Source organism: Phocoena sinus, chromosome 21 (assembly GCF_008692025.1).
Source record: "Phocoena sinus isolate mPhoSin1 chromosome 21, mPhoSin1.pri, whole genome shotgun sequence".
In the NCBI taxonomy this organism is placed as follows: Eukaryota; Metazoa; Chordata; class Mammalia; order Artiodactyla; family Phocoenidae; genus Phocoena; species Phocoena sinus.
In genome coordinates this window covers 33,968,945-33,992,510 of record NC_045783.1, presented here as the reverse complement: position 1 = coordinate 33,992,510, position 23,566 = coordinate 33,968,945, and the positions used below count along the sequence as shown (strand labels likewise).

At 41.9% G+C, this 23,566-nt stretch overlaps 1 protein-coding gene across 1 annotated transcript in view; it reads right to left on the bottom strand.

The window, feature by feature from the left end:
- Nucleotides 1–23,566, bottom strand: part of HOOK3 (hook microtubule tethering protein 3) — a 110,042-nt gene that overhangs the window by 77,325 nt on the left and 9,151 nt on the right.

Below are 23,566 nucleotides of genomic sequence, written 5' to 3'. Positions count from 1 at the left end.
CACGGAGCAACTAAGCAACCCTGTGCGTCACAACTACTGAGCCTGTGCTCTACAACCCGCGAGCTACAACTACTGAGCCCACATGCCACAACTACTGAAGCCTGCACGCCTACAGCCTGTGCTCCGCAGTAAGAGAAGCCACCGCAATGAGAAGCCCGTGCACCACAATGAAGAGTAGCCCCCCGCTCGCCGCAACTAGAGAAAGCCTGTGCGCAGCAACGAAGACCCAATGCAGCCAAAAATAAAAAATAAATTTATTTTTAAAAAAATTAAAATGTCTAAAATTATATACTCTGAGAACTCCAAGATTATGGGATACTTCATTTACAACTTAGAGCAACACTTCTTATGAATCAAAGAACTCAGAAAAATCTGAATCAAGTATTTCAAACCAATCACTATGATACAGTTTGCTTCTTGCCTAAAAGATGACCACATCAAAGCCTCAGAATGTGCCTGAGCTGGATGGGAAGATGACAAAAGACAGCCATTACCACCATGTACTCAGCACCAGTAACCTGCCAACCATGGAGCCAGGCACTCTGCGTTCACAGTGACACTGCCAGGAAGGTATCACTGTCCCCATGGTACGCTGAGCAATATCAGACTCAGAAGTTAAGTAATTTCCCCAAGTTCAATCACACCGTTAAGTGGCAGAGTTGATGGTACTGTCGCTTTTGTCACAAGAGATCAGCAGAGTTCAACACGAAACTGGTCCTAGCAAACACCACCAAGGTCCTGTGGCTAATTCTCTCCTTCCTGCTCAGCCGTCTAGTCACAGAGAACAAAGACCCACATCGTTCAAGATGTTCTGTGGTCAACAGGGGCAGGTGTCTGTCTCATTCACCACTGTCTGCCCAGCACTTCACGTCTGACGCACAGCAGTTCTCATTGATATCTGTGCACTGAAATACATTTGGAAGGTGATAGCACTTTTATTTAATAAGCTTCCAATCTGCTACTTGGGCGGAACACAGCAAGAATAGTAGTCCACAAATCTAAACTATGACACAAATTAACCTATCTATGAAACAGAACAGACTCACAGACAGAGAACAGACTGGTGGTTGCCAAGGGGGAGACGGTTGGGGGAGGGATGGAGTGGGAGGTTGGGATTAGCAGATGTAAGCTTTTATACATAGAATGGATCGACAACAAGGTGCTACTGTATAGCATAGTGAACTATATTCAATATCACCTAATGAACCATAATGGTAAAGAATATCTTTAAAAAAGTATATATATATATATATATATATATATATATATATATATGTGTGTATAACTGGATCACTTTGCTGTACAGCAGTAATTAACACAACACTGTAAATCAACTATACTTCAATTAAAAAAAGAATAGTAGTCCACAGCATTCTTCCATTCAATACTTTTCCTAGTCATGAACTTGACTCAAATATGCAGGCATCTAGCCATAACTCTGTTTCACTAAGTAGTTTACAATTTCAGCAATGTTTTCTAAGCACCCCTCAATAAACGTTCTCAGGCTAGGATCAAACAGCATAAAGGTGATTTTCTCCAAAATATTAACAGATTATAGTTCTGCACAGATACGTAAATGACAAGGGATAATCTTACTGGGAATGTTCTTCATGAGCCAGAAACCATCTTTAGCGTCTTACTATGTCCTGACTCCTGTTAAGGAAATGACACAAACCAGCCACAAAACATATGAAGCCATTTCCTCGACTTTCCCAGTAACACATCTATTCGGCTGTAACTTATGCACCAGTCATAGCTTAAGCTAAAGGAAAGGCCCATTAATTTTAATCCGTAACATAATTCCAGGAATACACTGTCATCCTGCAGTCAACTGCTTCCACAGAAACCAAAAAATTAAATTTTATTTCTACTGCTTAAATTATTTAAGTACCATAGTATTCTTATTGAAGTCCCCCAAATTAAGATGGGGTCCGAAACAAACACTGTATTTTGACTCAACTTCTTAATATGACATTTTTATTAGCAAATGTTACTATTTTTTAAAATAGATATGTTAATTCTTAGGTCTATTTTCCTTTTCTTTGGTCGCGCTGTGGCAGCATGCGGTATCTTAGTTCCCTGACCAGGGATCAAACCCGTGCCCCCTGCAATGGAAGCTCAGAGTCTTAACCACCGGAATGCCAGGGAAGTCCCTCTTAGGTTTATTTTCTAATCATCTTTTCATTACCTAAAACAATCATTTTGGTCCCCTGCCACTAAATGGATATTGAAGAGTTGGCTATGACATTTATATTTCGCATCCTTGATGACAACAAAAATAAAGCAAATTATGCTTTAGCCCCTGCAGTGTTAGAAAGAGCAACAGAGGCGCAGAGGCACAGGCTCTAAACCAAGGGCAGGCAATCAGGTCCCATAAATAAAAAGAGGCATTCCACCACTGTCCGCAGCTTGGCCTTCATTTTACCTCTTTTGGTTTCATCTACTTTCTTTTTCCCTCTTTCTTGAACTCTGAAAATAAAACTTAATGGCACTTAGAGGCACAACTTACTACTTCTGATCTTGCTCTTTCAATCAATATGCAGTTGCGGCAGAATAAAAAATATATTTGCCCTCTGTCCCTGGATCCTGGCGCTGAGCTCCTAAAACCCTGAGAATTTCCTGAGTGATGGGATGTCTTTTATAACTCATCATGAGCTCTTTCCAGCCACACCGGAGCTTATGCTAACAGGGTGATTCACTGTGGGACCCGCAGACCGCTTCAGGACGAGGGCTGGTCCCAGAGGAATTTTCAGCCCCACCCCCTGACCTCCAGGAAGGGACTGGCAGCAGAGTTCAAACACATGGCTAACGACTTCACTCATGTCTCTTTAGTGAAACCCCCCAATAAAACCCTAAACAACAGGGTTCAGAACTTCGGGGTGGGTGAGCACATCACTGTGCTGGGAAGGCAGTGGGCTTGCGGGGTCCCAGAGCTCTGCGCTGCCTCTACCCCACACATCCCTGTGCATCTCCTTCATTTGGCTGTTCCTGAGTTGGATCCTGTACAATAAAAATGTAATCACAAGTATAGAACTTCCCTGAGTTTTGTGTCATTCTCGCAAATATCAAACCTGAGGGGCTTCATGGGAACTCCTGCATTTGCAGTTGGCTAGGCAGAAGTGTGGGTGCCCCAAGGACCCCATCCATATCTACCTGGCGTCTGCAGCAGGGACAGTCTTGTGGGACTGGGGCCTTAACTGCCGAGTCTGCCCCGAGTGTCATAATAAAACGACTGTGACCTTAACTTGTGGGGTCTGAGCTACCTCAGGAAGCTGGTGTCAGAACATCGAGTTGGTATCAGGGAAACTGTTGATGGAAAATGACAGAGTGGTGAACTCTTCTTGGAGATAAAGGATAAAAGAAGATAAAAGTTGCTTTCTTTTCATTTCCAAGTTCATAATTCCATATTCATTCATTTAGCTAGCATTTACAGAACACCTACTCTAGAGCAGGACAAGGGGCTCTGGGAGGTAAGGGCGGCGGCGATACTGAACAGGTGGTCAGGGTGGGCTAGGTGGAGAGGCAGACAGCTCTCAGTGGGGACTGGCAGTTGGTGAGGAAGGGCAGCATGTGGACATCTGACTGATAAACATCCGAGGCAGAGGGACGGGTCACGCACGATGCCCCCAGCAGAAGGCGTGTGAGGACGAGCAGGGCGCTGCTGTGGGAAAGAACGCCAGCAAATGAGGTCAGAGTTCAAGAGGGAAGAGATACAGGAACATACGTATGTGTATAACTGATTCACTTTGTTACAAAGCAGAAACTGACACACCATTGTAAAGCAATTATACTCCAATAAAGATGTTAAAAAAAAAAATGGAATGCAGTCTGAGTGGTACCAAGGGCTCAGGTCACTTGGGCTCTGATATATCACTGTGAGTCCTTTGGCTTTTACCCTGAGTGAAATGGGGCACCAGTGCAGGGCTCTAAGCAGAAAACCTCACTGCGGCTGCTGGGTTCACATGAGACTCTGGGGCAGGCAACTACAGAAACACCGACACTAGTCAGGAAGTTACCAACATGATATGGGCAAGAGATGATGGCAGCTAGACCAATATGGTAGCAGTAAAGGTAATAATTTTTATCATAAAACTTTTTTACTCCTAAAAATTCCACTATACATCTGTAACAAGTAAGGTGCTTTCCTGTGCCTTACTAACCATGGTTCTGATACTACACCTAACATAACAAAGAAACACTCCCAGAATACCACCTAATACTCAATCTATATTCAAATTTCCTCCATTACATCCTTGAAATGTCTTTGTTCACACAAGATCCAAGCTTCATGCATTGCATTTGGTTTGGTTTTGGAACTGTGGTAGGAACACTTAACATGACCTCTGCCCTCTCAAGAGACATTCAAGATCAGAGTACAGTGCTACTAACCCCAAGCACAGCGCCGCACAGCAGGCCTTAAGGGCTTACACATCTCATGCACCTGAAACTTCATACCTGTTGAACAGCAGCTCCCGTTTCCCCCATATCCCAGTCCCCGGCAGCCACCACTTCACTCTGCTTCCATGAGTCTGACCACTTCAGACACCTCCCAGAAGTGGAGTGGAGCAGTCTGCCCCCTGGGACTGGCTTTCTCATGTAGCATGACGTCCTCCGGGGCATCCACGCTCTGCACGCGGCAGGTCTTCCAGAAGAACCACGTGATGCGTTTGGTCAGTGTCTTTCTCTCTGGACTCTGTGATCTAGAAGAGTCCACCCCGTTCCTTTCTTCTCTTGACATTCACTTGCTGAAGAGACCAGGTCAACTGTCCTGTGAAATATCCCACTTTCTGGATTTTCCTGATCCTTTCCTTGTGACTCAGTTTAACCTATTCCTCTGTCCTCTGTATTTCTCTGTTATCTGGAAGTTAGATCTAAAGGCTGGATTTAGCTATATTTTAAAAGTGTAGCCTTCAGTGTTTGCTGATGGGTTGGATGCAGGATGTGGAGAAAAAGAAAGAGAGGTTTCACGGTCTGAGCAGCTCAAGGCCAGAAATGCCAACAACTGAAATGAGAAGACTTTGACTGAGTGGGTCTGAGCAGAAGACAGGGTTTAGTTCTAGATACGATGACTCTGAGATATCTTTTAGACCCACCTGGAGATGCTAAGTAGACAATCAGACAAGTCTGGACGTCAGAGGAGAGGTTCAAGCTGGAGATAAAAATCTGAGCGTCCTTAGGATAGGGATGCTATTTAAGGCTAAGAGACTAGACGAAATCACTGAGGGGGTGAACGCAAACAAAAGAGAAGAGGGGCCAGGCCTGAGTCCTTAAGCTCTGCGTCCTTAGGCGGGAGCACAGGAGAGCGAAACCAGCGCAGGAAATGCAGATCATCCAATGAGACAGGAGAGAAACCTGGAAGGTCACAGTATCCTGGAGGTCAAATCTTATTAAGTGTCAGATGGAAGTAATAAGCAGATGAACATCTGTCCTTTGAACGCCACTGCCAGTCCAGACGAGGACTGAGAACGGGCATTAGCATCAGCAACAAGTGCAGTTCTAACATGATGGTGGGGAAACCGTGACGGAATTAAGGGGGGCGGGGGTGGGGGAGAACTCTGAGACAGATGCTGCACAGGCAGGAGAACGGGAGCAGTGGCTGACAGGAGTGGGATCCTGAGAAGTCTGTTTAAAGACAAATAAGCCTGCTTCCCTGCTAGTGGATATGACCCTGCAGAGCAGGCAAAGCCGTGGGTGCAGCAAAGAGGGGAGAACTGGTAAAGCAAAGATCTTGAGTAGGTGAGAGGCAAAAGGACCCAACAGACAATGTGCAGCCGCTGACTTTACGACAGGACTGCCCCCAGCACAGCTCGAAGGCGGTAACGGGCAGCGAGGTGGCCACATTGATGCCGGTGGGGGCAAACGTAGTCGGGGAGTCAACAGAGATTCTCTTGTATGTGTTTCAACTTTCTCAGAAATAGGCGGTCCCTTACCTTGGAAGGTAATCAGAGGAGAGAGTGGGGAAGTGGTGCTGAAGGTCTGCAGAAAGGACAGTGGGAGACGGTCACCCGGAAGAGGGGTAGTGAGAGGGCTGGGGAAGTACCAGATGACCAGGGGTTCACACTGGGAAATGTAAAATGAGACGCACCAGCAAGTCTGTGTCTTTTCCAGTTCGGTTCAGCCGCATAGGTGAGACACAGAACTGGTGGGATATTAGATTTAACCAAGTTGTGGTTTAGCTAAAAAAGTACAAAGAAATAAAAAAGGGGCAGAGAAGCTAAAAATGTACACAGGGAGTGATTATGACTGACCACGGAATTTCAGCTGAATAAGAGGAAAGAAAGAGGGGAAGGTGAAGGACAGTGTTGAGACCCCACCTGCCCTCAAGAACTGAAGGATGGCTGGAGATGTGCGGCCAGAGAGAGAGGGAAAGACGGGAGGCAGTGGCCAGACGGCGGGAGAGAGCAAATCGAGACCACAGAGGGTCACAGATTACTGGTGATGATAAGCCATGGGTTATGACCTCGAGATTGAGTGGCTGAAACTGGGTAGAGGATGAGACCAAAGCAGATGAGTCAAGGAGTTGACAGGCAACGGTCTGAAGGACCATATCCAAGTCCCCAGGAATTTCAGCAAGGGTGGTACTGGAAAGAGCAGCAGGATGCCTGGATCCAAAGCTGCTGAGAAACGAGAGGGATGATGTCATAAGACTCAAAATTGGGGGGTGTTAGGGAAGATGTGAGGGGAACGGCCTGGAAGCAGCACTGACGAGGCACCATGCTAAGCCAAGTGGTACATGAAGAAGAAACAGCCTTACTTAGAAGCCTGCAGAGGCAGTGCTGTTACGGGAGAAGAGGATTCTTTCAGGCCCGAAATTGATCAGTGCAAAGCAGTGATTGTTCTCTGGCAGGTGTACCATAGGTTCACCAAGAATCACAGGTTTTACAGCATAAACAGTCAGCTCAAGTTCTTGTTGTCTCACATAGAACATGCTGTGCTCTCCAAAGTGGGTGCTGCTTTGTAAAAATCTTTACAAAGGCTAATGTTAATTTTCTTCAAACCAATAAGTAGAAAATAGGAAAGAAAATTCTATAAATTTGAGTTTTGATAATATTAAGAGTCACAGGTCCCTAAAAACTTAAGGGCCCCCTCAAGAAAATGTTTTCATTTTGTATTTGTTGGTATATAGATGTAAAAGGATAAACTACATCTTAAGTGTTTTCAGTGCCTGATCTATTATTAAAAATTACTTCAATGAACAAGAATCTAATCATCCATGGATGTTGTCTGTCCAGTCATTAGACAGTTCAACATAATCAAAATCCTGAAAATATGGGAAAGGAATCTTTGCAATAAATAGTGCAAAAAAAAGAGAGACCCTTATATCATACACAAAAAGTAGTAACTGAGAATGCGTCATAGACCTAAATATAAGCATTAAAACTATAATACTTCTGGACGAAAACAGAGGAGAAAATCTTAGAGACCCTGAGTTTGGTAAAGGTTTCTTAATACAATTAAAAAAAAAAAGTGAACTTAAAAAAATATATTAAATAATAAGTATTTAATAATTAAAACTTTAAAAATATTTGCTCTGCAAAGACACTATTAAGAAAAAAAAAGGGAAGCCACAGGCTGGGAGAAAATATTTTAAAACATACATCTGAGAAAGAACTTGTATTTAGAATATATAAAGAACTCTAAATTTAATAAGATGAAAACAATTCAATTAAAAAATAGGAAAAACCCACAAAACACAACAAAGGACACTACATAATGATCAAGGGATCAATCCAAGAAGAAGATATAACAATTGTAAACATTTATACACCCAACAGAGGAGCACCTCAATACATAAGGCAAATGCTAATAGCCATAAAAGGGGAAATCGACAGTAACACAGTAATAGTGGGGGACTTTAACACCCCACTTACACCAACAGATAGATCATCCAGACAGAAAATTAATAAGGAAACACAACCCTTAAACGACACATTAGACCAATAGACTTAATTAATATCTACAGGACATTCCATCCGAAACCAGCAGAATACACTTTCTTCTCAACTGCACACAGAACATTTTCCAGGATAGATCACATCTTGGGTCACAAACCAAGCCTCGGTAAATTTAAGAAAACTGAAATCGTATCAAGCATTTTTTCCGACAACATTATGAAATTAGAAATCAATTACAGGAAAAAAACTGTACAAAACACAAACACATGGAGGCTAAACAATATGCTACTAAATAACCAAGAAATCACTGAAGAAATCAAAGAAGAAATAAGAAACTAACTAGAAACAAATGACAATGAAAACACAATGACCCAAAACCTATGGGATGCAACAAAAGCAGTTCTAAGAGGGAAGTTTATAGTAATTCAATCTCACCTCAAGAAACAAGAAAAATCTCAAAAAAACAATCTAATCTTACACCTAAAGGAACCAGAGAAAGAAGAACAAACAAAACCCAAAGTCAGTAGAAGGAAAGAAATCATAAAGATCAGAGCAGAAATAAATGAAAGAGAAACAAAAAAACACTAGCAAAGCTCAATAAAACTAAAAGCTGGTTCTTTGAGAAGATAAACAAAATTGATAAACCTTTAGCCAGACTCATCAAGAAAAAAAGGTAGAGGACTCAAATCAATAAAATTAGAAGTGAAAAAGGAGAAGTTATAACTGACACCGCAGAAATACAAAGGATCATGAGACTACTACAAGCAACTATATGCCAATAAAATGGACAACCTGGAAGAAATGGACAAATTCTTAGAAAAGTACAAGCTTCCAAGACTGAACCAGGAAGAATTAGAAAATATGAACAGACCAACCACAAGTAATGAAATTGAAACTGTGATTAAAAATTTTCCAACAAGCAAAATTCCAGGACCAGATGGCTTCACAGGTGAATTCTATCAAATATTTACAGAACACCTAACACAGACCCTTCTCAAACTCTTCCAAAAAATTACAAAGGGAGGAACATTCCCAAACTCATTCTACGAGGCCACCATCACCCTGATACCAAAACCAAAGATATCACAAAAAAAGAAAATTACAGGCCAATATCACTGATGAACATAGGTGCAAAAATCCTCAACAAAATACTAGCAAACAGAATCCAACAACACATTAAAAAGATCATACACCATGATCAAGTGGGATTTACCCCAGGGATGCACGGATTCTTCAATATACGCAAATCAATCAATGTGATACACCATATTAACAAGTTGAAGAATAAAAACCATACAATCATGCAGAAAAAGCTTTTGACAAAATTCAGCACCCATTTATGATAAGAACTCTCCAGAAAGTGTACATAGAGGGAACCTACCTCAACATAATAAAGTCCATATACAACAAACCCACAGCCAATATCGTCCTCAATGGTGAAAAACTGAAACCATTTCCACTAAGATCAGGAATAAGACAAGGGTGCCCACGCTTGCCACTATTATTTAACATAGCTTTGGAAGTCTTAGCCATGGCAATCAGAGAAGAAAAAGAAATAAAAGGAATCCAAATTGGCAAAGAAGTAAAACTGTCACTGTTTGCGGATCACATGATACTATACATAGAAAATCCTAAAGATGCCACCAGAAAACTACTAGAACTAATCAATGAATTTAGTAAAGTTGCAGGATACAAAATTAATATACGCCTTGAAGATGACGGAAGAGTAAGACGCGGAGATCGCCTTCCTCCCCACGGATACACCAGAAATACATCTACACGTGGAACAGCTCCTACAGAACACCTACTGAAGGCTGGCAGAAGACCTCAGACCTCCCAAAAGGCAAGAAACTCCCCACGTACCTGGGTAGGGCAAAAGAAAAAAAGAAAAAACAGAGACAAAAGAATAAGGACGGCACCTGCACCAGTGGGAGGGAGCTGTGAAGGAGGAAAAGTTTCCACACACTAGGAAGCCCCTCCGCGGGCGGAGACTGCGGGAGGCGGAGGGGGGAGCTTCGGGACCGCGGAGTAGTGCACAGCGACGGGTGCGGAGGGCAAAGCGGGGAGATTCCTGCACAGACGATCGGTGCCGACCGGCACTCACCAACCTGAGAGGCTTGTCTGCTCACCCGCCGGGGCGGGCGGGGCTGCGAGCGGAGGCTCGGGTTTCAGTTTTGGACGGAACGCAGGGAGAGGACTGGGATTGGTGGCTTGAACATAGCCTGAAGGGGTTAGTGCACCACGACTAGCCGGGAGGGAGCTCGGGGAAAAGCCTGCACCTGCCGAAGAGGCAAGAGACTTTTTCTTCCCTCTTTGTTTCCTGGTGCGCGAGGAGAGGGGTTTAAGAGCGCTGCTTAAAGGAGCTCCAGAGACTGGCGCGAGCCGCGGCTAAAAGCGCGAACCCCAGAGACGGGCGCGAGCCGCGGCTAAAAGCGCGAACCCCAGAGACGGGCGCGAGCCGCGCGCAGAGCGACGAACCCCAGAGGCGCGAGCCGCGGCTAGAAGCGCGGACCCCAGAGACGGGCGCGAGCCGCGGCTAAAAGCGCGAACCCCAGAGACGGGCGCGAGCCGCGGCTAGAAGCGCGGACCCCAGAGACGGGCGCGAGCCGCGGCTAAAAGCGCGAACCCCAGAGACGGGCACGAGCCGCGGCTAAAACCGCGGACCCCAGAGACGGGCGGGAGACGCTAAGGCTGCTGCTGCCGCCACCAAGGGGCCTGTGTGCGAGCACAGGTCACTCTCCACACCCCTCTTCCGCGGAGCCTGTGCAGCCCGCCACTGCCAGGTTCCCGGGATCCAGGGACAACTTCCCCGGGAGTACGCACAGCGGGCCTCAGGCTGGTGCAACATCACGCCGGCCTCTGCCGCAACGTCACGCCGCCTCTGCCGCCGCAGGCCCGCCCCGCACGCAGTGCCCCTCCTTCCCCCATCCCCCAACCCCCGGCCTGAGTGAGCCAGAAGCCCCGAATCAGCGGCTCCTTTAACCCTGTCCTGTCTGAGCAAAAAAAAAAAAAAAACAGACGCCCTCCAGCGACCTACACGCAGAGGCCGGGCCAAATCCAAAGCTGAGCTCCTGTGAGCTGTGAGAACAAAGAAGAGAAAGGGGAATCTCTCCCAGCAGCCACAGAAGCAGCGGATTAAAGCTCCACAATCAACTTGATATACCCTGCATCTGTGGAATACCTGAATAGACAAGGAATGATCCCAAATTGAAGAGGTGGAATTTAGGAGCGAGATCTATGATTTTTTTCCCTTTTCCTCTTTTTGTGAATGTTTACGTGTATGCTTCTGTGTGACATCTAGTCTGTATACTCTAGCTTCCACCGTTTGTCCTAGGGCTCTATCCGTCCATGACTTTTTTTTAAAAATTCTTTTTCTTAATAATTAAGTTTAATTGTAATAACTTTATTATTCTTTACCTTCGTTCTTTCTTTCTTTCCTTCCTTCCCTCCCTCCTTTAGACAACGAATCACCCCAAATTTAGGAGATGGTCTCAGGGAGCAGGATTTATGATTTTTCCCCCTTTACCTCTTTTTGTGAAGGTGTATGTGTATGCTTCTGTGTAAGATTTTCTCTGTATAACTTTGCTTCCAACATTTGTCCTAAGGTTCTATCCGTCCCTTTTTTTTTCTAAATATTTTTTAATTCAATAACTATATTATACTTTATTTTATTTTTACTGTATCATCTTTCTTTCTGTCTTTTTTTCCTTCTTTCCCTCCTTCCTTCCTTCCTCCCTCCCTCCCTCCCTCCCTCCTTTCTTTCCTTCTTTGCTTCTTTCTTCCTTCCTTCCTTTCCTCCTTTCCCTTCTTTCTTTACTCATACTTCTACTAATTCTCCCTACTTTTTCTCCCTTTTATTCTGAGCTGTGTGGATGAAAGGCTCTTGGTGCTCCAGCCAGGAGTCAGGGCTCTGCCTCTGAGGTAGGAGAGCCAACTTCAGGACACTGGTCAACAAGAGACCTCCCAGCTCCACATAATATTAAACGGTGGAAATATCCCAGAGACCTCCATCTTAACACCAGCACCCAGCTTCACTCAACGACCAGCAAGCCACAGTGCTGGACAACCTATGCCAAACAACTAGCAAAACAGGAACACAACCCCACCCATTAGCAGAGAGGCTGCCTAAAATCATAATAAGGCCACAGACACCCCAAAACACACCACCAGACGTGAACCTGCCCACTAGAGAGACAAGATCCAGCCTCATCCAGCACAACACAGGCACTAGTCCCCTCCACCAGGAAGCCTACACAACCCACTGAAACAACCTTAGCCACTGGAGACAGACATCAAAAACAACGGGAACTACGAAAGTGCAGCCTGCAAAAAGGAGACCCCAAACACAGTAAGATAAGCAAAATGAGAAGACAGAAAAACACACAGCAGATGAAGGAGCAAGATAAAAACCCACCAGAACCTAACAAATGAAGAGGAAATAGGCAATCTACCTGAAAAAGAATTCAGAATAATGATAGTAAGGATGATCCGAAATCTTGGAAGTAGAATGGACAAAATGCAAGAAACAGTTAACAAGGACCTACAAGAACTAAAGATGAAACAAGCAACGATGAACAATGCAATAAATGAAATTAAAATCACTCTAGATAGGATCAATAGCAGAATAACTGAGGCAGAAGAACGGATAAGTGACCTGGAAGATAAAGTAGTGGAAATAACTACTGCAGAGCAGAATAAAGAAAAAAGAATGAAAAGAACTGAGGACAGTCTCAGAGACCTCTGGGACAACATGAAACGCACCAACATTCGAATTATAGGGGTTCCAGAAGAAGAAGAAAGAAAGAAAGGGACTGAGAAAATATTTGAAGAGATTATAGTTGAAAACTTCCCTAATATGGGAAAGGAAATAGTTAATCAAGTCCAGGAAGCACAGAGGGTCCCATACAGGATAAATACAAGGAGAAACACGCCAAGACACATATTAATCAACTGTCAAAAATTAAATACAAAGAAAGCATATTAAAGCAGCAAGGGAAAAACAACAAATAACACACAAGGGAATCCCCATAAGGTTAACAGCTGATCTCTCAGCAGAAACCCTACAAGCCAGAAGGGAGTGGCAGGACATACTGAAAGTGATGAAGGAGAATAAGCCTGCAACCAAGACTACTCTACCCAGCAAGGATCTCATTCACATTGATGGAGAAATTAAAACTTTACAGACAAGCAAAAGCTGAGAGAGTTCAGCACCACCAAACCAGCTTTACAACAAATGCTAAAGGAACTTCTCTAGACACGAAACACAAGAGAAGGAAATGACCTATAGTAGCGAACCCAAAACAATATATAAAATGGAAATAGGAACATACATATCGATAATTACCTTAAATGTAAATGGACCTAAATGCTCCCACCAAAAGTACCAGATTGGCTGAATGGATACAAAAACAAGACCCTTATATATGCTGTCTACAAGAGACCCACTTCAGAACTAGAGACACATACAGACTGAAAGTAAAGGGGATGGAAAAAGATATTCCATGCAAATGGAAACCAAAAGAAAAGCTGGAGTAGCAATTCTCATATCAGACAAAATAGACTTTAAATAAGGACTATTAAAAGGGACAAAGAAGGACACTACATAATGATCAAGGGATCGATCCAAGAAGAAGATATAACAATTGTAAATATGTATGCACCCAACATAGGAGCACCTCAATACATAGGCAAATACTAACAGCATAAAAGGGGAGATCGAACAGTAACACATTCATAGTAGGGGACTTTAAACACCCCACTTTCACCCCATTGGACAGATCATCCAAAATGAAAATAAATAAGGAAACACAAGCTTTAAATGATACATTAAAACAAGATGGACTTAATTGATATTTATAGGACACTCCATCCAAAAACAACAGAATACACATTTTTCTCAAGTGCTCATGGAACATTCTCCAGGATAGATCATATCTTGGGTCACAAATCAAGCCTTGGTAAATTTAAGAAAACTGAAATTGTATCAAGTATCTTTTTCCGACACCAACGCCATGAGACTAGATATCAATTACAGGGAAAAGATCTGTAAAAAATACAAACACATGGAGGCTAAACAATACACTACTTAATAATGAAGTGATCACTGAAGAAATCAAAGAGGAAATAAAAAATACCTAGAAACAAATGACAATGGAGACACAACGACCCAAAACCTATGGGATGCAGCAAAAGCAGTTCTAAGGGGGAAGTTTATAGCAATACAAGCCCACCTTAAGAAGCAGGAAACATCTCGAATAAACAACCTAACCTTGCACCTCAAGCAATTAGAGAAAGAAGAACAAAAAAACCCCAAAGCTAGCAGAAGGAAAGAAATCATAAAAATCAGATCAGAAATAAATGAAAAAGAAATGAAGGAAACGATAGCAAAGATCAATAAAACTAAAAGCTGGTTCTTTAGAAGATAAACAAAATAGATAAACCACTAGCCAGACTCATCAAGAAAAAAAGGGAGAAGACTCAAATCAATAGAATTAGAAATGAAAAAGGAGAAGTAACAACTGACACTGCAGCAAATAAAAAAATCATGAGAGATTACTACAAGCAACTCTATGCCAATAAAATGGACAATCTGGAAGAAATGGACAAATTCTTAGAAATGCACAACCTGCCAAGACTGAATCAGGAAGAAATAGAAAATATGAACAGACCAATCACAAGCACTGAAATTGAAACTGTGATTAAAAACCTTCCAACAAACAAAAGCCCAGGACCAGATGGCTTCACAGGTGAATTCTATCAAACGTTTAGAGAAGAACTAACACCTATCCTTCCTCGAACTCTTCCAAAATATAGCAGAGGGAGGAACACTCCCAAATTCCTTCTACGAAGCCACCATCACCTTGATACCAAAACCAGACAAGGATGTCACAAAGAAAGAAAACTACAGGCCAATATCACTGATGAACATAGATGCAAAATCCTCAACAAAATACTAGCAAACAGAATCCAACAGCACATTAAAAGGATCATACACCATGATCAAGTGGGGTTTATTCCAGGAATGCAAGGATTCTTCAATATACGCAAATCTATCAATGTGATAAACCATATTAACAAATTGAAGGAGAAAAACATATGATCATCTCAATAGATGCAGAGAAAGCTTTCGACAAATTCAACACCCATTTATGATAAAAACCCTCCAGAAAGTAGGCATAGAGGGAACTTTCCTAAACATAATAAAGGCCATATATGACAAGCCCACAGCAAACATCATCCTCAATGGTGAAAAACTGAAAGCATTTCCACTAAGATCAGGAACAAGACAAGGTTGCCCACTCTCACCACTCTTATTCAACATAGTTTTGGAAGTTTTAGCCACAGCAATCAGAGAAGAAAAGCAAATAAAAGGAATCCAAATCGGAAAAGAAGAAGTAAAGCTGTCACTGTTTGCAGATGACATGATACTATACATAGAGAATCCTAAAGATGCTACCAGAAAACTACTAGAGCTAATCAATGAATTTGGTAAAGTAGCGGATACAAAATTAATGCACAGAAATCTCTGGCATTCCTATATACTAATGATGAAAAATCTGAAAGTGAAATCAAGAAAACACTCCCATTTACCATTGCAACAAAAAGAATAAAATATCTAGGAATAAACCTACCTAAGGAGATGAAAGACCTGTATGCAGAAAATTATAAGACACTTGATGAAAGAAATTAAAGATGATACTAAATAGATGGAGAGATATACCATGTTCTTGGATGGGAAGAATCAACATTGTGAAAATGACTCTACTACCCCAAAGCAATCTACAGATTCAATGCAATCCCTATCAAACTACCACTGGCATTTTTTCACAGAACTAGAACAAAAAATTTCGCAATTTGTATGGAAACACAAAAGACCCCGAATAGCCAAAGCACTCTTGAGAACGAAAAACGGAGCTGGAGGAATCAGGCTCCCTGACTTCAGACGATATTACAAAGCAACAGTAATCAAGACAGTATGGTACTGGCACAAAAACAGAAAGATAGATCAGTGGAACAGGATAGAAAGCCCAGAGATAAACCCACGCACATATGGACACCTTATCTTTGATAAAGGAGGCAGGAATGTACAGTGGAGAAAGGACAGCCTCTTCAATAAATGGTGCTGGGAAAACTGGACAGGTACATGTAAAAGTATGAGATTAGATCACTCCCTAACACCATACACAAAAATAAGCTCAAAATGGATTAAAGACCTCAATGTAAGGCCAGAAACTATCAAACTCTTAGAGGAAAACATAGGCAGAACACTCTATGACATAAATCACAGCAAGATCCTTTCTGACCCACCCTCCTAGAGTAATGGAAATAAAAAGAAAAATAAACAAATGGGACCTAATGAAACTTCAAAGCTTTTGCACAGCAAAGGAAACCATAATCAAGACCAAAAGACAACCCTCAGAATGGGAGAAAACATTTGCAAATGAAGCAACTGACAAAGGATTAATCTCCAAAATTTACAAGCAGCTCATGCAGCTCAATAACAAAAAACAAACAACCCCATCCAAAAATGGGCAGAAGACCTAAATAGACATTTCTCCAAAGAAGATATACAGAATGCCAACAAACACATGAAAGAATGCTCAACATCATTAATCATTAGAGAAATGCAAATTAAAACTACAATGAGATATCATCCCACACCAGTCAGAATGGCCATCATCAAAAAATCTAGAAACAATAAATGCTGGAGAGGGTGTGGAGAAAAGGGGAACACTCTTGCACTGCTGGTGGGAATGTGAATTGGTTCAGCCACTATGGAGAACAGTATGGAGGTTCCTTAAAAAACTACAAATAGAATTACCATATGACCCAGCAATCCCACTACTTGGCATATACCCTGAGAAAACCGAAAATTCAAAAGAGTCATGTACCAAAATGTTCATTGCAGCTCTATTTACAATAGCCCGGAGATGGAAACAACCTAAGTGCCCATCATCGGATGAATGGATAAAGAAGATGTGGCACATATACACAATGGAATATTACTCAGCCTTAAAAGAAATGAAATTGAGCTATTTGTAATGAGATGGATAGACCTAGAGTCTGTCATACAGAGTGAAGTAAGTCAGAAAGAAAAAGACAAATACCGTATGCTAACACATATATATGGAATTTAAGGGAAAAAAATGTCATGAAGAACCTAGGGGTAAGACAGGAATAAAGACGCAGACCTACTGGAGAACGGACTTGAGGATATGGGGAGGGGGAAGGGTGAGTTTTGACAGGGCGAGAGAGAGTCATGGACATATACACACTAACAAACGTAGTAAGGTAGATAGCTAGGGGGAAACAGCTGCAAGGCTCAGGGATATTAGCTCTGTGCTTTGTGACAGCCTGGAGGGGTGGGATGGGGAGAGTGGGAGGGAGGGAGACGCAAGAGGGAAGACATATGGGAACATATGTATATGTATAGCTGATTCACTTTGTTATAAAGCAGAAACTAACACACCATTGTAAAGCAATTATACCCCAATAAAGATGTATAAAAAAAAATTAATATACGGTAATCTCTTGTATTCCTATACACTAACAATGAAAGATGAGAAAAAGAAATTAAGGAAACAATCCCATTTACCACTGCAACAAAAAGAATAAAATACCTAGGAATAAACCTATCTAACGAGGCAAAAGACCTGTACGCAGAAAACTATAAGATACTGATGAAAGAAATCAGAGATGACACAAACAGATGGAGAGATATACCATGTTCTTGGATTGGAAGAATCAATATTGTGAAAATGACTATACTACCCAAAGCAATCTACATATTCAATGCAATCCCTATCAAATTACCAATGGCATTTTTCACAGAACTAGAACAAAAAGTTTTACAATTCGTATGGAAACACAAAAGACCTCGAATAGGAAAAGCAATCTTGAGAAACAAAAATGGAGCTGGAAGAACCTGGCTCCCTGACTTCAGACTATACTACAAAGCTAGAGTAATCAAGATAGTATGGTACTGGCACAAAAACAAAATATAGATCAATGGAACTGGATAGAAAGCCCAGAGAAAAACCCACACACGTATGGTCACCTAATCTATGGCAAAGGAGGCCAGAATATACAACGGAGCAAAGACAGCCTCTTCAATAAGTGGTGCTGGGAAAACTGGACAGCTACATGTAAAAGAATGAAATTAGAACACCCCTAACACCATACACAAAAATAAACTCAAAATGGATTAAAGACCCTAAATGTAAGGCCAAACACTATAAAACTCTAGAGGAAAACATAAGCAGAACACTCTTTGACACATATCACAGCAAGATGTTTTTTTGACCCACCTCCTAGAGTAATGAGAATAAAAACAGAAATAAACAAATGGGACCTAATTAACTTAAAATGTTTTGCACAGCAAAGGAAACCATAAACAAGACGAAAAGACACACTCAGAATGGGAGAAAATATTTGCATCTGAAGCAACTGACAAAGGATTAATCTCCAAAATATACAAACAGCTCATGCAGCTAAATATCAAAAAAACAAACAACCCAATCAAAAAATGGGCGGAAAGCCTAAATAGACATTTCTCCAAAGAAGACATACAGATGGCCAACAAACACATGAGAAGTTGCTCAACATCACTAATTATTAGAGAAATGCAAAATCAGAACTACAATGAGGTATCACCTCACACCACAGAATGGCCATCATCAAAAAATCTACAAACAGAAAACGATGGAGAGGTTGTGGACAAAAGGGAACCCTCATGCATTGTTGGTGGGAATGTAAATTGATACAGACACTGTGGAGAACAGTATGGAGATTCCTTAAAAAACTAAGAATAGAACTACCATGTGACCCAGCAATCCCACTACTGGGCATATATCCGAAGAAAACCATAATTCAAAAAGGACACATGCACTCAATGTTCACTGCAGCACTGTTTACAACAGCCCAGGACATGGAAACAACCTAAATGTCCATCAACAGAGGAATGGATAAAGAAGATGTGATATATAAATATAATAGAATATTACTCAGCCATAAAAGGAACAAAATTGGGTCATTTGTAGAGACATGGATGGACCTAGAGACTGTCATACAGAGTGAAGTAAGTCAGAAAGAGAAAAACAAATATCATATATCAAAACATATATGTGGAATCTGAAAAAATTGGTATAGAGGATCTTATTTACAAAGCAGAAATAGAGACACAGATGTATGTTGGATACCAAGGGGGAAAGGGGGGCGGTCGGATGAATTGGTAGACTGGATTGACATATATACACTACTGATAACTATGTATAAAACAGATAAACTAATGAGAACCTACTGTATAGCACAGGGAACTCTATCAATGCTCTGTGGTGACCTAAATGAGAAGGAAATCCAAAAAAGAGGGGATATATGTATACATATAGATACATATAGCTGATTTACTTTGCTGTACAGTATAAACTAACATAATATTGTAAAGCAACTATATTCTAATAAAAATAAATAAATAATAGGCAAAAGATTACAGCAAACAGGAGAGGTTGTGGAGAAAGGGAACTCTCCTACACTGTTGGTATAAGCTGGGGCAGCCACCATAGAGAACAGTATTCTAAAAATATCAATAGAACTACCATACGATCCAGCAATCCTACTCCTGGGCATGTATCTGTAGAAAACTCTAATTGGAAAAGATACATGCACTCCAATGCTCACAGCAGCACTATTCACAATAGCCAAGACATGAAAGCAACCTAAGTGTCCATCAACAGATGAATGGATAAAGATGATGTGGTACATACATACAATGGGATATTATTCAGCCATAAGAAAGAATGAAATAATGTCATTTGCAGTAACACGGATGAACATAGAGACTGTCATACTAAGTGAATTAAGTCAGACAGAGAAAGACAAATACCATATGATGTCACTTATAAGTGGAATCTAAAACATGATACAAATGAACTTATTTACAAAAAAGAAACAGACTCATAGACGTAGAAAACAAATTTATGGTTACCAAAGGGGAAAGGAGGTGGGGGGGGATAAATTAGGAGACTGATATTAGCAGAGACAAACTACTATGTATATAAACAACAAGGGCCTACTGTATAGCACAAGGAATGATATTCAATATCCTGTGATAAACCATAATGGAAAAGAATATGAAAAAGAATATATATGTATAACTGAATCACTTTGCTGTACAGCAGAAATTAACACATTGTAAATCAAGTATACTTCAATAAAATGTAAGTAAACATAAACATTTTCAAAATTCCTATATTGATAAATGAAAGAATACACTGTTAACAGTGTTTAATGATGCCTTTAGCTAACTGAAATAATACCAACAGCTAAAATTTCTTGTAAGCTCACTATGCTCCAGGTACTCTAAACATATAGGTAGTTTCCCCAACTTACAGATAAGAGAACTGAGGTACAGGAAGGTTATGGGCCCAAGGTCAAGCATCTATTAAGGGACAGCCAAGATTCAAAGGCAGGTGTGGCCACAAACTCCTAACCCCACCTGTGCCTCATTGGCTTGACCCAGTGCCCGCGGGTGGGGAAGTGTGCGGGCGTGAGCGTGTGGCCACCAGCGTGTGGACACGGTCTGGCCAGCCGCCCCTCAGAGGGTCCCACAGTCCCAGGGATGTCCCAGATCCCAGAGTCATGGTGGGGCACTGGGCTTGCACACCCAGAAATTAAAAACAAACAAAAAAAGATTACAGCAAACAATTCACCAAAGAAGATCTATATATGTATGCATATATATATATATATATATATACAGTAAATGTATATAAATACAAGAAATACAAGAAAAGATTCCCGACATCACTAGTCATTATAGAAATACAAATAAAATCTACAATGAGCACCACTAGACGGCCACTAGAATGGTTATAATTAAAAAGAGCAACCCCAGCAAGTGCTGGTGAGGCCATGGTGCAATTGGAACACTGACAAGCTGCTTGTAAAAACATAAATGGTACATCCGCTTTGGAAGCAGTTTGGTAGTTTCTTAAATATTAAACTTACACCTGCCACATGTTGCAGCCATTTCACCCCTAGCTGGAACTTCACCCCAGAGAAATGGCAGCATGTGCCCACACAAAGATGTAGACACTGATGTTCACAGCAGCTCTATTTCTAACAGCCCCAAACTACAATAACCCAGGAGTTCCTCAGCAGCCGACGGATGGATGGATTGTGGTATATCCATACAATGGAATATGCATGGACTATATTAAGACAGGCAACAACATGAATAAATCTCAAAATTTTATGTTGCATGAAAGAAGCCACACGCTCTCCTTCAAAAAATAAAACATACTGTAAGCCCATTTATGGGCTTAAATGAAGAGATCTGCTATTTCTCTCAGCATCCACACTCTACTGGCTTTCCCTGTGCCTCTCTGGTCCCTCTGCTGGTAGATGTTCTAACCAACAACTAAACGTCAGAGTTCTTCAAGGCTCAGGCTACACAGTTTTCTTCTTACCCTATACTCTTCCCTGAGTGATTTAATCCACACTCATGGCTTCAATTAAGAAACACCCAAATTGATATATCTGGTTTGGACTCTTCTGAATGCTAGCCCTGGGGAGACAACTGCTAACTTAGAAATTTTCACAATTTCTCTGTAGCACTTGTTATACTAGCAGTTTTGTTTCCTTGGTCATTTAACATCTGTTTTTCCCCAGGTTATAAACTCTCTGAACACAATTACCCTGTGGACTGTGGCTCAGCCTTGCATCACCAGTGCTGGATGCAGAGTAGCCGTTCAATAAACATCAAACTGACAAAGGAGGAAGCTTCTGTGAAGCTGTTATACAATTATTTAAATAGACAATATAAAACAACATGAATGAATCACACAGACATTATGTTGAGTGAAAGAAGTCAAACACAAAAGAGTATAAACTGCATGATTCCACTTATAAGAATGATGGTGTAGAAATCAGAACCATGGCTATCTTTGAGGCAAGGGGTATGGATTAGGGAGGGGCATGAGGGGGACCATTTGGGGGCTCAAAATGTTATGTAGTTCAGTCTGGGTGGTGGTTACATGGACGTGTGTATACATGTGTGCATATACATACGATATATACATACTACACACAAAATAATCACTTCTTTTAGGATGCTTTTCGGTCTACATTATACCACAACAAGAGGAAAAAAGGAATGCGTTTTGGGAAAAAAATGTAAAAAACTAAATATTGATGAGAAATATGCCCACAAGACTTTCGTAAATGAGAAATAACCACTCTGCAGAACATAATGCATGTTATGATCCTGATCTGGTAAAATAATATATTCATACAGTCTTTCTTCTGGTTTCTACAATAGAAATCCTACCCAAACTAACAAGCAAAAAATTCATTTAATGACACACACCTGGAAAGCTCACGTAGCTAGGCCCACTTGCCCACAAATAATTTTTATTAAGAACTGCACTGAAACTCTCTAGACCAGGGGTCCCCAACCCCCAGGCCGTGGACCGCTACCAGCAGGAGGTGAGTGGCAAGCGAGTAAGCGAAGCTGCATCTGCCGCTCCCCATCACTCCCCATCACCCGCATTACCGCCTGAACCATCAGCCCCATCGCTCGCATTACCGCCGGAACCAACCTCCCCATCACCCGCGTTACGGCCGGAACCAACCTCCCCATCACTCGCATTACCGCCTGAACCATCCCCCACATCGCTCGCGTTACCGCCTGAATCACCACTCCCCCACCATCCATGGTAAAACTGTCTTCCACGAAACTGGTCCCTGGTGCCAAAACGGCTAGGGACCGCTGCTCTAGACGATTCAAAAGCTAAGCGTTATTAGGGCACCACTCAAAAGTGTCCACGAAAATCACAGGACCGCTCTTCTCTGTGCTAGAACCCGGGCTGGTCAGTTTCAAGCGAGCCTTCTTGAGCTCTGCCAGAAAGTCTGCATGCCTGTATGTCTGGAGAGATGTAAGGTGCAGAAGAAAGGTACAGCAAGCTATAGTTTTCAAACATGAACTGCCAGTGTGAAAGGCAGGTAGGTTCTCTGAAATGCAGGCATTTGAGAAGCTTCCAGACGGGCAGCTCTACACAGCTCACTGCAAGGGGAGCAACGGCAAGAATCCTTTAGCGATGATACGGATTCTCAACAGAGCTGCAGGAAATCTCAGCAAGTCCCATGTAAATTCTTTAGTGTCTCAGGCTGACAAGGGCTCAGGGCTTCAAAAGACAGAAGTATCCCCCAAATCACATCAAACTTACTGACATCTTAAATTCACAGGTAATCCTCTATTTGAAAAATTCCTAGGTCAAAAGTTGAAGACAGCCATACAATATCAATTTTACAACTATTATGTTTTCACCCTGCCTCTAGGTGGAGCTTACACTGTGTGTGTGTGTGTGTGTGTGTGTGTGTGTCTGTCTGTCTGTCTGTCTGCAGACGGGTGTGGGGGGAAGCAGCAGGTAACAAATAAGCAAGCAAAATACATGGTATACGATATGGTGTTACCTACTTCTGAGAAGCGTACGGAAGGTTAAAAGGGAAACGGAGCACAGGGCATGGCTATCGCTTATTTTCTAGGGGTGGGCAGGGAGGGCCTCGCTGGTAAGACAACGTCTGAGCAGAGCCCTAAAGACAGAGTAAACCTCTCAGATCCTTCTATGATGGCAAAATCTGGACGCTAACAGGAAAATGTCTGCCAAGCTTAC